The sequence below is a fragment of the Jaculus jaculus genome, chromosome 4 (assembly GCF_020740685.1).
Source record: "Jaculus jaculus isolate mJacJac1 chromosome 4, mJacJac1.mat.Y.cur, whole genome shotgun sequence".
Taxonomy (NCBI): Eukaryota; Metazoa; Chordata; class Mammalia; order Rodentia; family Dipodidae; genus Jaculus; species Jaculus jaculus.
This window is the reverse complement of record NC_059105.1, coordinates 73,666,002-73,678,708: the sequence shown is the minus strand read 5'-3', so window position 1 is coordinate 73,678,708 and position 12,707 is coordinate 73,666,002. Positions and strand designations below refer to the sequence as shown.

At 41.0% G+C, this 12,707-nt stretch overlaps 1 protein-coding gene across 7 annotated transcripts in view; it reads left to right on the top strand.

The window, feature by feature from the left end:
- Csrnp3 (cysteine and serine rich nuclear protein 3) overlaps window positions 1-1,178 on the top strand; it is a 220,441-nt gene extending 219,263 nt beyond the window's left edge. For all 7 annotated transcript variants that reach the window (XM_045147084.1, XM_045147082.1, XM_045147083.1 and 4 more), the window contains one exon: window positions 1-1,178. This exon is cut by the window's left edge and continues 6,584 nt beyond it. The gene's annotated coding sequence lies outside the window, so the exon portion shown is untranslated.
- The last annotated feature ends 11,529 nt before the right edge of the window (window positions 1,179-12,707 follow it).

The window sequence follows — 12,707 nt, the reverse complement described above, 5'->3', positions numbered from 1 at the left end:
AAAAAATTATCTGGGAATTTCCATAAGCATTGAATTTTGCTACATACAGAGTTAACACCAGCACCCTGTTATCTGGTCCCTGCTCTCTGGATGTGGATTGGCTGTTCCTCTGCATAGGAGAAATATGAGAAAGGAATTTGAAGATTCCACCTTTTCAGTACAATTTTTCCAACTTTGCTTTGCCCTTCAGATTTTATTTTGGCCACCAATCTTTTTCCTAAAAATAAGAAAACCCTCCAAATTCAGAGAAGTATATGCATTATGAACATTAATGGATAAAAAAATTAAAGTGTTAATTTCCAAATTTGAATTCTCCTAAGGAGGAAAAACTTAAATTCTAAGGAGGAAATTATTGCCTTTTTTAAAGTTAGTTTTACCCTGGCATAGAGCAGGTGATATCTGAATTTGATGGATTTTAAATTTTAATGACCACAGAGCCATTTTGTTTGTACCACCATCAAGCACAGTCTACTGCCAAGGGTTACCATCTGAATCCCAATTTATTACACACTAGTCATGCCCAACAGGTATCAGTGGACAATGTAATCTTTTCAAAGCTGCTCACAATAGTGAACTATGCATAAGTAATGGAAAGTTCAAAAATCATCAGTACTTTTCAGACCCTAGGGCCTAAGCCTAGAAGAGCTCTCCAGAGGTCAGATGGCTCATCTGTCTACATCCAGGGAGGACTGTCACTCAGGCATGCCCAACAGTATAGACACCCATTTATTCCTAACATCTCTAGGGAGGGTGGTTTCCTTGGCAACACAACCCAGCTCTTTTAGATTCCTCACAGTAAGAACATATCTTGGCCTGTCTTTGTGGGCTAGGCACCTGGCAACAGTTGTGGTAATTTGGGTCATTGTTCTGAGAGAGAGACTCAATGGAAGTTGGGTTTTCCCTACATTCAATGATTATTACTTAGGGTGATTCTATAAGTATGTTAAGAAATCAAATTTTAAATGAAAATGTGGCTACTCAGAGGCTTGGCAACATGACCTGGTTTGACGAAAATGGTTTTGGTCTGCTTTTTTTCATTCATACCTTATTTTAAAAATGATTGCTATTATGCCAGGAAAAGTGAAGGTTTCAGATCCCCAATGGCAAACACCACAACTAGAATCAAATGACTTTTAACTCCAGTTCACTGAGAAGTTAAAATTACAAAAAAAAAAAAAGGGGGGGGGGAGAGGAAAAGGTATTTTCATTGAAAAACATTCTTATGCTTCTAATAACTTCATGTTAATCTTCCCTTAACCTAAAATGATAAATAAGAATCTAAAGTTTATCCACTCCTCCTTGGGAAGATATAAAGAATTTGGTCAAGAGAATGAAATGGCATCATTTGATCCCAGCCTTAGTGCTCATACTATGTTCAGTGGCTGCTTGCTGTCTCAGGGATCAGGAAAGTGATTGGAAATGTTATCTTGACAAGGCTTGAAGACAGTAGGAGGAGTTCGGTAGAAGAGAAATTTGGGGATTGCTTTTTGTTTTTCTGGTTGTATCATTTGACCCAAGCCCTTCTTATAGCTTTTAGAGCCTGTTCGTTTCTCAGAGCCTACACTAACAAGAAAATGAGAAACACACTGGAAGACAGTATTGGAATATTTTCTAATCTAGGTGTATGTGCTTAATCACCCCACCTTGATGCTCTTGTGAAGTAACAGCCACGTCAGTGTGCTGGCTCCCCAGAACTAGCACTATGGGGAAATGACCCCTTAGTGTGTTTTTTAAGATGCTACATAATGCTAATGTAAAGAATGGTGAATAAAATTTGGCCTGTGTTTAAATTGACTCTAGGCACCTCTATGGAAATAAGTCTGAGGCGTAGTTTGTGGAACATGTTTCAAAAGTGTTTGATGTATATTAACCACTAGACATTTACAGTACAGAAATAGTAAAAAAAAAAAATTTAACCTGTAGATTACAACTGTTTCTAAAAACCTCAGCCTTGATTGTGTCTTAGTAAAGTTGCTCTGCTTTCTCCTTAGTTTATCACATTTTTGGTGTAATAGCCTCTTAAGATAGAACTATTAATACATATGTACTGGTTAATGCCTGTTAATGAAGAAAATGGCACTTTGTGATTTCAGTGTATTTCCCTCAATGTCACAGGGTATCTGAAGTTGATAGGGAAGGTCATTTGGCATTGGTCAGCAATATATTTTCCCCATTTAAAATAAATATGTGTAATTGGTTGCATACATAAATGTCACCTTTTTTGGTGTCTTTACCTTGATCACAGTCCATCCACTTCCAAGCTGCCATAGACACTTGGTATATTCTCAGATCATGGTGACCTGTAGTGAGCTGACAAGTACCGGTAGGTGCTATGAGCCTAAGGACTTGGTATCCATCTTTCTGTTTATGTTGAGCCATATTAGACATTGGGAGTGGTCCTGATACACAGGAAGTCTTTTGAGAGTATGCTGTTATTTCATTGTTTGTTTTGGTGTTTTGGTCTGTTTGAGGCTGGAAAAAAGAATGCAACATTAGAAGCTCAGAAAAGCCACTATACTATAAAGCCTATTCTGGCATTATAATTGATTTTTATCTTTTAATGGATTTTTGTTAATACTTTTACTTGATTCCACAGTATTTTAATACTGTTATGTTCAGTCTGATGGCATACAAAGTTAGAAAGGGAAGAAAATTAAACCACAGTCCATACTCACAGTCATTTTACATGAAGATGTCATGTTGTGTGTCACAGTTTCTAGATTGATATCTCTTGTGTACAAGTTATGACATCAAAAATGCCAAAGGGTATATAAAATAAGTTTCAATAATATTCAACAGAACTTAACCTGGACCTTACGTTGTAATAATTTATTCATATTAGCTGTAGTCTTATGTATTTATATTTTCAGTATTTATTATGAATGACTTGGAAATCCTTGTATTTATTGTGGCTTTTTGTTGCAGTGTGTATATATATATATATACATATTACAAATAAGCATTTTTAAGTCTGATCTTTGTTTCTTTTATTAGTGGCACTTGTATTGTGCTGTACTTTTTATTATATATTGTACAATATCTTGTCCATTTGTTTGCAACAGAGTAAAACCGGTTTCTAAGTTGTATCTACTGTCGAATTTTTGTCACATTTTGGGTAAAGCTTCAGTTTGTGTAACCTGAGCTCCAGTCCCTTAAGCCTTTGTCACAACACGCGTACAACCTCCCTCCCTGTGTCACAGGTAACTTGGAGTTTATGAGAAACCAGTCTCTTATCATCACCACACTGTGTTGACTGTATTACAGTTGTTCCCTGAGTGGAGAGGCCACCACTTTCCTTCTCAGCCTCTCCACTCATTCATCACGCAATGGTGTATAAATAAACATGCACACCAACAGATACTCCTAGTGTAAATGAAATTTCAAAGGATATTTCCGAAAACAAGTGCTCTATCTCGTAAGTAGTTTCCTTAAGCTCAAGTGCACAGTGGTAATGTTTGCCTTGCTCAAAGGAGAAAATGTGATATGATGTTGAGAACATATATGAACACTTAAGTTCTTACTAATGTCTCTGTTTAAAGATGCTAGCTTAAGATAATCAAAACTTAATTTTAACTAGCAGTAGGATGAAAACTCAACCTATCACATTCAGGACATTGACTTCAAGTAATTTGTTTTCTTATAACTAGAGACTAGCTTTGAAAGTTAAATCATAATATGTAATTGTTGATCATATTGTAACTCAAATTTAATCATGTTACTCACTTAAAAGTGTTTTGCAATGTCCCATCCTTAAGTGTCAACAAAGTAAAATCCAAGTTCCTTGGGATGCCTTACAAGAGCTCCTTAGAACTGCCTGCCTCAACTTCCCCAGCTGTTTTGCTACTGTATATCCTGCTGTCAACAAAATAGATTACTGAGATGCCATCTGATTTCAGTTTTCCCTGATGCCTAGAATGTCACCCCCACATCCATTCTGACAGCACAACTCAAAGGACCATCTACTTATTTTCAAAAGAAAATTCCAGTGTTCCTTCATGCTGCCATTCTGATTGTGCTGAGAACTGATGACCTGCTTGTTCAGTCCAAAGTAGGCATTTATTAGAGCCCCTTCAAGACTCATTACACTCATTTACATATCTACACCCCCTTAGGAGTCCCTGAGATCATAAAACTAGGTAGCAATGTCTGAAACATAGAAGACATATAAAATATGTTTGTATGTTTGTGGGAACAAGTGAAGCCCAGGAATGAGTGGTACGGAACTCACTTCCGTCTGGGACGTCAGCTGTGGGAGAACTGGCTGGAAGGTGGGAAGAAAGGGAACTTCAGCTAAACAACATTCTATAGTCCACACTATGGGACAACCTGAAGAAAGGTGGATCTTCTGTATAAGCTCCTCTCTTTTGTATGGCAGAGAATTCTATTAAAAATGGGTCATTTTAGCCAAGAGTATGGATGCATACCTTTAATCTCAGCACTTGGAAGGCTGAAGTAGGAGGATTGCTGGGAGTTCAAGGCCAGCCTGAGACTACCTAGGGAATTCCAGGATAGCCTGAGCTAGAGTGAGACCCTACCTCAACCCCCCCCCAAAAAAAAGAATTGGTCATTATACCTCTTGTAACCCAACCTTTCAGTGTTTATGACCAGAAGATTGCCATGAGTTGTGGATCAATTTGTGCAATAGACCCTCTCAAAAAAAAAAAAAAAAAAAAGGTTTCAGGAATAAATGTCAAATCAGATGAAAATGGATTTTGATCAGCTAAAAGAACCTATCTTCATTCTTAAGAAAATCTCGAGATTTTTAGAAACAGCTTAATCAGAGAGTGTAACTAGTGAACAAGAAGTGTGCAACAAGAGAAATGTCAAAATGGAAATTTCGCTGTTAAGTGAATAGTGGATGTAATAGCTATAATGCAGTAACAATAGAGGATGTACTCTGATTAAGACCCTGGAATGGAATGGGGGCTAGGGGCAACAAGAAAAGATAGGCAAGACATCTTCACGGACCAGCAAGGACAGTCTTCTAGGTAAGTAAAGCAAAGAAAAGTTCATTTATTGGGAGGTTTCTTAACATGTGGGTGATTAAAGATAATAACAAGAATATGAGCTTAAATACTGTAGGTATAATATGGGAAAGGACCAAAGAGGTAGATAGCCTACACACAAGAAGCACTGAGTTTGTTTGGGACGGGTTGGATTGATACTCGATACTGGATGAAAATATCACATGGACGGAGGAAGTATAATTCTCAGGCTTAGATAACAATCTCAGTAAGATTTGGAGAGAATGGGGATTTTAAGAGGACAGTAGGGAATACAGCAGAGAGAAATGAATCTTTAGGAAGGCTGGTGCTTGAAGCTGGAATTTAGCACGTGGGATTTTTATTAGGAATCAGTATTGGAGAAGCTGAGGGGAGGAAGCCGATTAAGAAAAGGGAGAAATAAGCCTGAGGTGCAGGCCCTATTGACCCAACCAGGTCACTACCATGGGACCTAGAGCAAAACCACTCCCTGGAGTCGCCCTCTGATAGTTATCCATCTTTCTAGTGACATCACAGTCTGTCGCTGAATGTCACACTGTTAGCAATGGTCTCTGGGTCTTTCCAGGTTCTTGTCATCTTACTCAGGAAATTGAAGAAAGGTGCACACAAGTCATTATGTAGAGAGACATTTTATTAAGAGCAAGGTGATAGTGAATGATTGAACACACTCCCAAAGGGGCAGTGTCCACTGAGTGGTGAGTAAAGTGGGCTGGGGCTTCTCTTTCTATGATTGTTAGGGGAAGATGGACCAGTTGCTAGGGGTGCAGTTTGGGTGGTCCTTTAGTTTGATTGACAAGGTTTGGGTCATATAACATTTTCTCTGTTGCACATGTACATCAGATTTTAATCATATGTATGCTCCGTTGTACATAAGCAGCAAACAGTAAATAAGGTTTCTCACTTAAAGTGCACTTAGAGCACACAGTTTGTCTTATTTGCATGTACCCAAAACCAGCTCAGGCTGGGTGGCCCCCTATTGTTCTGATTCTGGACCTAGCTAAGAACTTATTTGAATAGAAATTGATTGCAAAGAATAATCAGTAAGGGGAGGAGAAAACTGGCTCATTGTATGGAGTAGGGTGTACATGTAATTTGGTGCAAGTTGAGGATCCCAGGTTGCTAACAGATGAATAGGCATGTTGTTTAGGAGGATGTTGTAGTTACTGCTCAAGCCAAATAGCAGCCCAGGTGGCAAAACTATGACTGCTGTTGTTGCCTGGCTCTAGACCTCCAGGCAGGAAGTGCTCCTATCAGTCTATGTAGGTGGGAGGGGGGGACCTGGAAGGAGCAGAAAGCTGAGGCTGTTGACAGGAAGCAGGCTCAGAGGCCAAGGCAGGAAATCTTAAATGTTGCCCTGCTTTGTGTCTTCCACATCCATTCCTCAGATCCATGCCTTACATTTCAGGGAACATTCTCTCCCAGATTCCTCCAAGCCTCACTTCCTGAGGAAACTTAGAGGAGCAAGATTCAACTGCAGCCCATGCCACTCCAGCTGTTCCCGGAGCCACAGCCAGGGCTGCTCGTCCTTCTTTCTCTATCAACTCTCTGCCTCAGCTTGAACAACCACTTCTACAGCTTGCCTATTCCCAGAAACAGCTCGGTGAACATTCTCTCCTCTGTCTGTCCGTCTATCATCTATCTACCTATCTATCTATCTATCTATCTATCTATCTATCTATCTATCTATCTATCTATCTATCTATATGGTATCACCACACATGTCTCTTCTGATGATCAAATACCAAATAACTACCAAAGTAATAGCACTTCACCTGGCCTAAAGTGCTTCGTCGGCAGCAGTAGTTATGCCCATGGGGCTCTTTAGGGTACAGTTGGGACCTTTAACCCCACAGAACCTGTAGAGTTGTGGGATAAGAGGCACATTTGTTTTTCCATGAGTTATGTTGACAGGAACCACTCCAGCTTCCACTCTGGGCTCTGCACCCAGGTGTTCTTCACATGGACATACATAACTTGCCTAAAATATCTGTGGGAGATTGCTTCTACAACACCTGTGGTTAAAAAAATAGATGGTTGGGCTGGAGAGATGGTTTAGCGGTTAAGGCGTTTGCCTGCAAAGCCAAAGGATCCTGGTTCAATCCTCCAAGACCCACATAAGCCAGATGTACAAGGGGTCACATGCAGCTGGAGTTTGTTTGCAGTGGCTGGAGGCCCTGGCCTGCTCCCCCTCTCTTTTTCTCTCTGTCTCTCTCTGCCTCTTTCTCTGTCTCAAACAAACAAATAAATATAATATTAAAAAATAGATGACTGCTCAAGTCTGTTATGCAAAACGGAGTAATAGTATCTGCATATAACTTACGTATATCTTCTCGTGTGCTAGAAATCATCTCCAGATTACTTAGGATACCCAATACAGTGTATACATCGCTTAGGAGACAATGACAAGGAAAAAATCCACATGGACGTCACACACTTCCGTCTCTCAATCCTACTTGGTTGTATTCTTAAATGTAGAAGGTCTGGATCTAGAGGACTGACTTCATGCCTTCGTAGATCTTGATCTAGTGTCTACATTGCACCCTGGAGAACAGAACTTCACGCTTACAGACTTTCACCACCAAACTTGTGCTCCAACAACACGTTCAGGAGACTTGTCTCCCCCATGTCCGTCCAATGGCTTTGAAGCCTATGATATGAGCAGTGGTTCTCAGGGAAATATGTCCTGCCTGCACTTCTTTTCCTGAAAGTTAGTTAAGATCTGCTGCTCTGATAATGCAGCTTTGTGGGATCCCATATTGATTGATCAAACACATGGAAAGCCTTTGAATAATGGTTTTAGTTGAATCACTGCTGGCAAGAAAGCCAAACTCCTACCTGTAATATTTTTTTCTATTATTTGAAAAACTAAAACAAAATATTCCTGGCCCTCTTGGATAGAGAGGGGCCAATGTAATCAATGTGCCGCTAAGTATCTGGTCAGACTCCAGGAGAACAGTGCCACGTTAGGGCTCAAGATCAATCTCTGAGTCTGGAAATCTGCACACTTGGCAACACCTGGAGCTCGGCCAACCTTGGCAAGAGGTAGACTGACCATGCTCACAGGACAGGCGGAGTCTTCATGTCCTGCCACCCAATCCCTGAGCTCGCCATAACAGCAAAAGGAATGCCGATGACCAGTGCCAGCTGCTGCCAGCTGGCCAAGTGAATCCTTCCATATCAGTGCTATCCAAAACAGATGAAACATTAGCCACAAATGAGAGGTGCATGCCACTTGAAATTTTCTCATAATCACATTTTCAAAAAGGAAATGCTTTTTTAAACTAATACAAATTTTCAATATGTAACCAACATTAAATGGTAATCATTTACATCCTTGTTACTATCCTCTGAAATTCAGTACATATTTTACAGCCTTGGCATATGTCATTCACATGTGGCCACTAGGTGCTCTGATGGACAGCACAGGTCCAGAATGTGATGCAGCTACTATGTTGGGTACTCTCTGGTATAAGTTGGCAAGTGATACAATGACATCTATGTATTGTGTTCACTCCCTCATGTCCAGGCACATGGTGGGACACAGACCTTCTTTTCCTCAGTCTTCTTTCTAGTCAGCCAGGCTATTTGCCTCTGTTCATGAGTTATACAAAAGACTCACTTCTAGCCAGGCGTGGTGGCACATGCTTTAATCCCAGCACTCGGGAGGCAGAGGTAGGTAGATTGCCATGAGTTCAAGGCCATCCTTTGATTACATAGTGAATTCCAGGTCAGCCTGGGCTAGAATGAGACCCCTACCTTGAAAAACCACAAAAACGACTCGCTTCTCTTTCTACACAAAGAAAATGATCAAGTATGCCACCCAAGGCTCTGTTCTACAATGGCAAGTTACCATACAACTGTTACTTAAAGGGGAATATGATGGGGCCCATCACCTCTACCTGTCAGATGCCTAAGTGGTCTCTTCTGTTTTCACTATCCCCTGAGAGACAATGTTGAGTTCTACTTAGCTCCTTGATTTAGGTGGCAGGATGGGGCTCAGACCGTCTTAGGTACTTCTGCTTGGTTTTCCCCACTATTATAACCTTCATCCCACAAACAAAAGGCCCAACGTGGGCACTGCCTCTGTACCAAATATGGAAGTCTCAAAAATGTACTTGGAGCCCAGGAAAATGGCCAATGTATAGGTCTAAAGACCCAATGGGCTTCTGTAAAGGAGACCTACACTACACCTTTGTTAACTGATTCTCACATGCTACTCTGGTTATCGACATGCCATGGTGAGCCCTGAAGTTCTCCAGTAAATTAATGTCTGCTCAAACTCAGTGTTAAACAGTCCCTTAAATATCGGACAATTCTCTTTTCCCACCTACATAGTCAATCTGTCAACAGTTGTAGGTTCCATTCAGGACATATCAAGGAACTCTTCCCTGCATACTCTTGCTTGACTTTGGTAGATCCCTCCCAGGAGCTAGCCTCTGGTTAGTGGGTTCTGGATATGCAAACTAACTCATATCTCAAAGAGGAAACAGTTTATATCATCTCATTGGGATGATTGCCTATAGGCTTCTGGTTTTTCAATTATTTATCTAATGTCTTATGTTGGTATTAACTAAGAAGTATTCTTTTTTTTCTTTTTAGTTATAATACAAAACAATTGGTTTCATTAAGACATTTTTATACACTTGTCATTGTACTTGGCTCTCATTTGCCCCTTCGTCACTACTCTCACTTGGCCCTCCTCTCCTCCTATCACTGTTCCTCTTGCTCCCCCTAAATATCCCCCTTTTGATTATATGCACGTTATATATAATGTTTTTGTTTGCCCATCTATTTTGTCCCTCTGGGATTTCTGTCTGCATGGTCATATAGTCCCCTCCCATCATGGTGGCTGAAGGGACTTGGGCACATGGCATTGGTGACTGACCTGCTAGTCTGCAGGGTGTGCTCTGAGTCCAGTGTGCCTGGGGTTCCTCACCCATGATGCTTTGCTGCTGCTGAGCATGCTGAAGCCAGGACAATGTTAACATATTTCCTGGGCCAAAGTGTGCTTGGAATTTCTGAGACCAAATGTTTGTTGCCCTCTGGTAGCAGTACCCCAGTCCTTACAGCAGACGTATCTTGACTGAAGACATAGTGTACCAGGACATGACCACTGACCAAAAAGTTGTGTCCCAAGGTCATAAGCAGTGTGCAGGTGAAGTGGCCAATAGACCATAAAGTACTTGAGGGCAGTGCTCCTTGTTTTATTCTCTGATGTATTTGTTCCGAGTCCTTGGAATGTTTAGCACCCAACAGGCATTCAGTAAGTACTGTTGGAATGTTGGGGGGGGGGCTCTGTGAGTGTGAGGACCCCTTGCTCTCACTCTGACTCATAGTAGTGATTGCACCACCTGACTTTAGCAGTACAGGGCATGCCTGTGCTCGGTTGTTTCCAGCTCCTCTCACACACATCTGGCGCACATACACGAGTAATGAGCTGCACAGGTCTAGTCAAGTGGCACACGATACAGCTACAAAAATATACTTTATCAACTGTGTTTAAGGGCCATTTCTAGTACCAAATGTCAGGCTGGAATTTCTAGAGAATGAGAAATGGAGTTTGACAAGCAGGATTTTTATTCAATTTCAGTGCCAATAAGAGCACAAAGGAGGTAGCAACTGGAAAAGAAGAAAACTATGGTTCAGGACCAAACAGAGACTAGGCCCAAACCCTGGGAGGCTGAGAGGCACATGAACTCTTGGCATTCTTCCTGACTGGATATGGATAGCCAAGGAAAACTCTGGTTGTGAACTGCACATTTCTCTTCAGCTGAGCCAACTTGAGGAAGAAAGCGATAACAGGTGGTCCTGAGAGGAACCAAAGTGGTATGTGTTCATATTCATCACAGCCAGATTGATTCAAAATAAGAAAGGACAGACAAGCTTTTGTTAATCCAGGAGAATCCAGTGTATGATTTAAGACAAGTGGAACTGCTTGAATTTTAGCTAAAAGTATTAACATGTACATTACCAGTGGAACTGCCCTTAGTGATGCTCAGACATCACATGGAATACAGAGTTCAGTTCTAGTTAGTGCTGTTTAAGAGGAGATCCACTTACTGGAATATATTTTGAACAGAGCAATCAGAATACTAAAGGGCTGAAACCACAAGAAAAGAGGACTAGCGAAAAGAACTGATTTTTTTTAATTGTTTATGAGAGAAAGAATTAGCACAACAGGGCTAATTTTTCCTTTACTTGGGTACTAGGGAATTGAACCTGGGTCCTTAGGCTTCACAAACAAGTGCCTTAACCACTAAGCCATTTCTCCAGCCAAACTGGTTTTTATGTTGGATAATTTATATAGGTGAGGGACATGAAATTATTCCCTGTAGAATGAAGAGGTAAAAGCCTAAGAAGAAAGAAGTTGCCATAGCTCAAGAAGGACAATTTTAATAATTAAAGACAACTGAAAAAGCAATGCAGGTTACAAGTTTATCAGGTGAAAGAAAAAGAGGCATGTCTGATCAAAGCAGCTATCATAGGCAAATGTGGAAATTTCTTTCTTTTTCCTTTCTTTCTTTTTTACTTTTTCTACTTTTTCTTAACAACCTCCATTCATATATACAATTTGTCCTGATCAAAATCGTCTCCCATCACCCTCTTTGGTCCTCCTCCTTTTTCTCCCCTCCATTGAACTCCTTATTCTTTCCAAATAGTCCCACTTCTATTTTGATGTCATCATTTCTTTTTTTTTTTCCCCCTTCATATTATGCATGCCCTATGTATGCAGCATCAGCCACTGTGAGGCCATGAATGCACTGGCCACTTTGTGTCTGGAAGACAGTGTTCCAAAGCACCCCTACCCATCCTTTGGTTCTAACATGCTTTCCGTCACCTCTTCTACCATGGTTCCCTGAGCCTTGTAAGGTGTGATAGACATATCTCATTTAGTGCTGAACACTCTGCTGTCTCTTCTTAGCATTTTCATGAGTTTGGAGTTTCCCCAGTATTCACCACCCTATGAAAGAGATGCTTTTCCAACCAAAAGTGAGGGTAGCATTAATACATAGATACATAATATGCATATGGAGAGGGCAATTTGGTGGGCAACCGTGGGAATTTTCTGACTAGCTGAATATAGGACAGTTATTGGAGTGGCAGGAATGAACATGACAACAAAGTCCTTGCAAGCCACGCTTGGGACTTTAGCTTAATATGCAGCTAAGTGGTGATCAGCTTGGTGTTTTAAGATGGCAAACACAGAAGCAAGATTGAGAATGAATTAGAGGGTGAGTACAAGACAGAAAACAGCAGAATTGTGAGTGTCCATGACTGGAACCAGGTCTGCCTGACTCTGACTCATCACTGTAGTCGCTGGCATTGCTCATGCACATAGGAGCCCCCCAGTCACCACCCAGCGAGTGGATGCTCCAAAGCACCAACAGTGGTCTTCACTAAGCCATCAGCCATGGGAATGTAAGGGAGCCAAGACATTCAAAGGATAAGTAAAAGGCTTAACTGGAGAAGGAGTCAAGAATGAGAGATGGGTGTCTTCATTTGCTCCTAGAGATGTATTTGCTGAAGACAGGAAACACCAAGGGAGGAGTGACTGGCGGTCAGCGGAAGGCAAGACAAGAAAGACTGAATTTGCAAGGCCAGTTACTGAGCCACGATTAAGAACTATCTGTTGAAATTCCTCGCATGCTTTTTCAGATGTTTTCTGAGATCACGGTCCCCTTGATCATGCCACCCCGTCGGGTG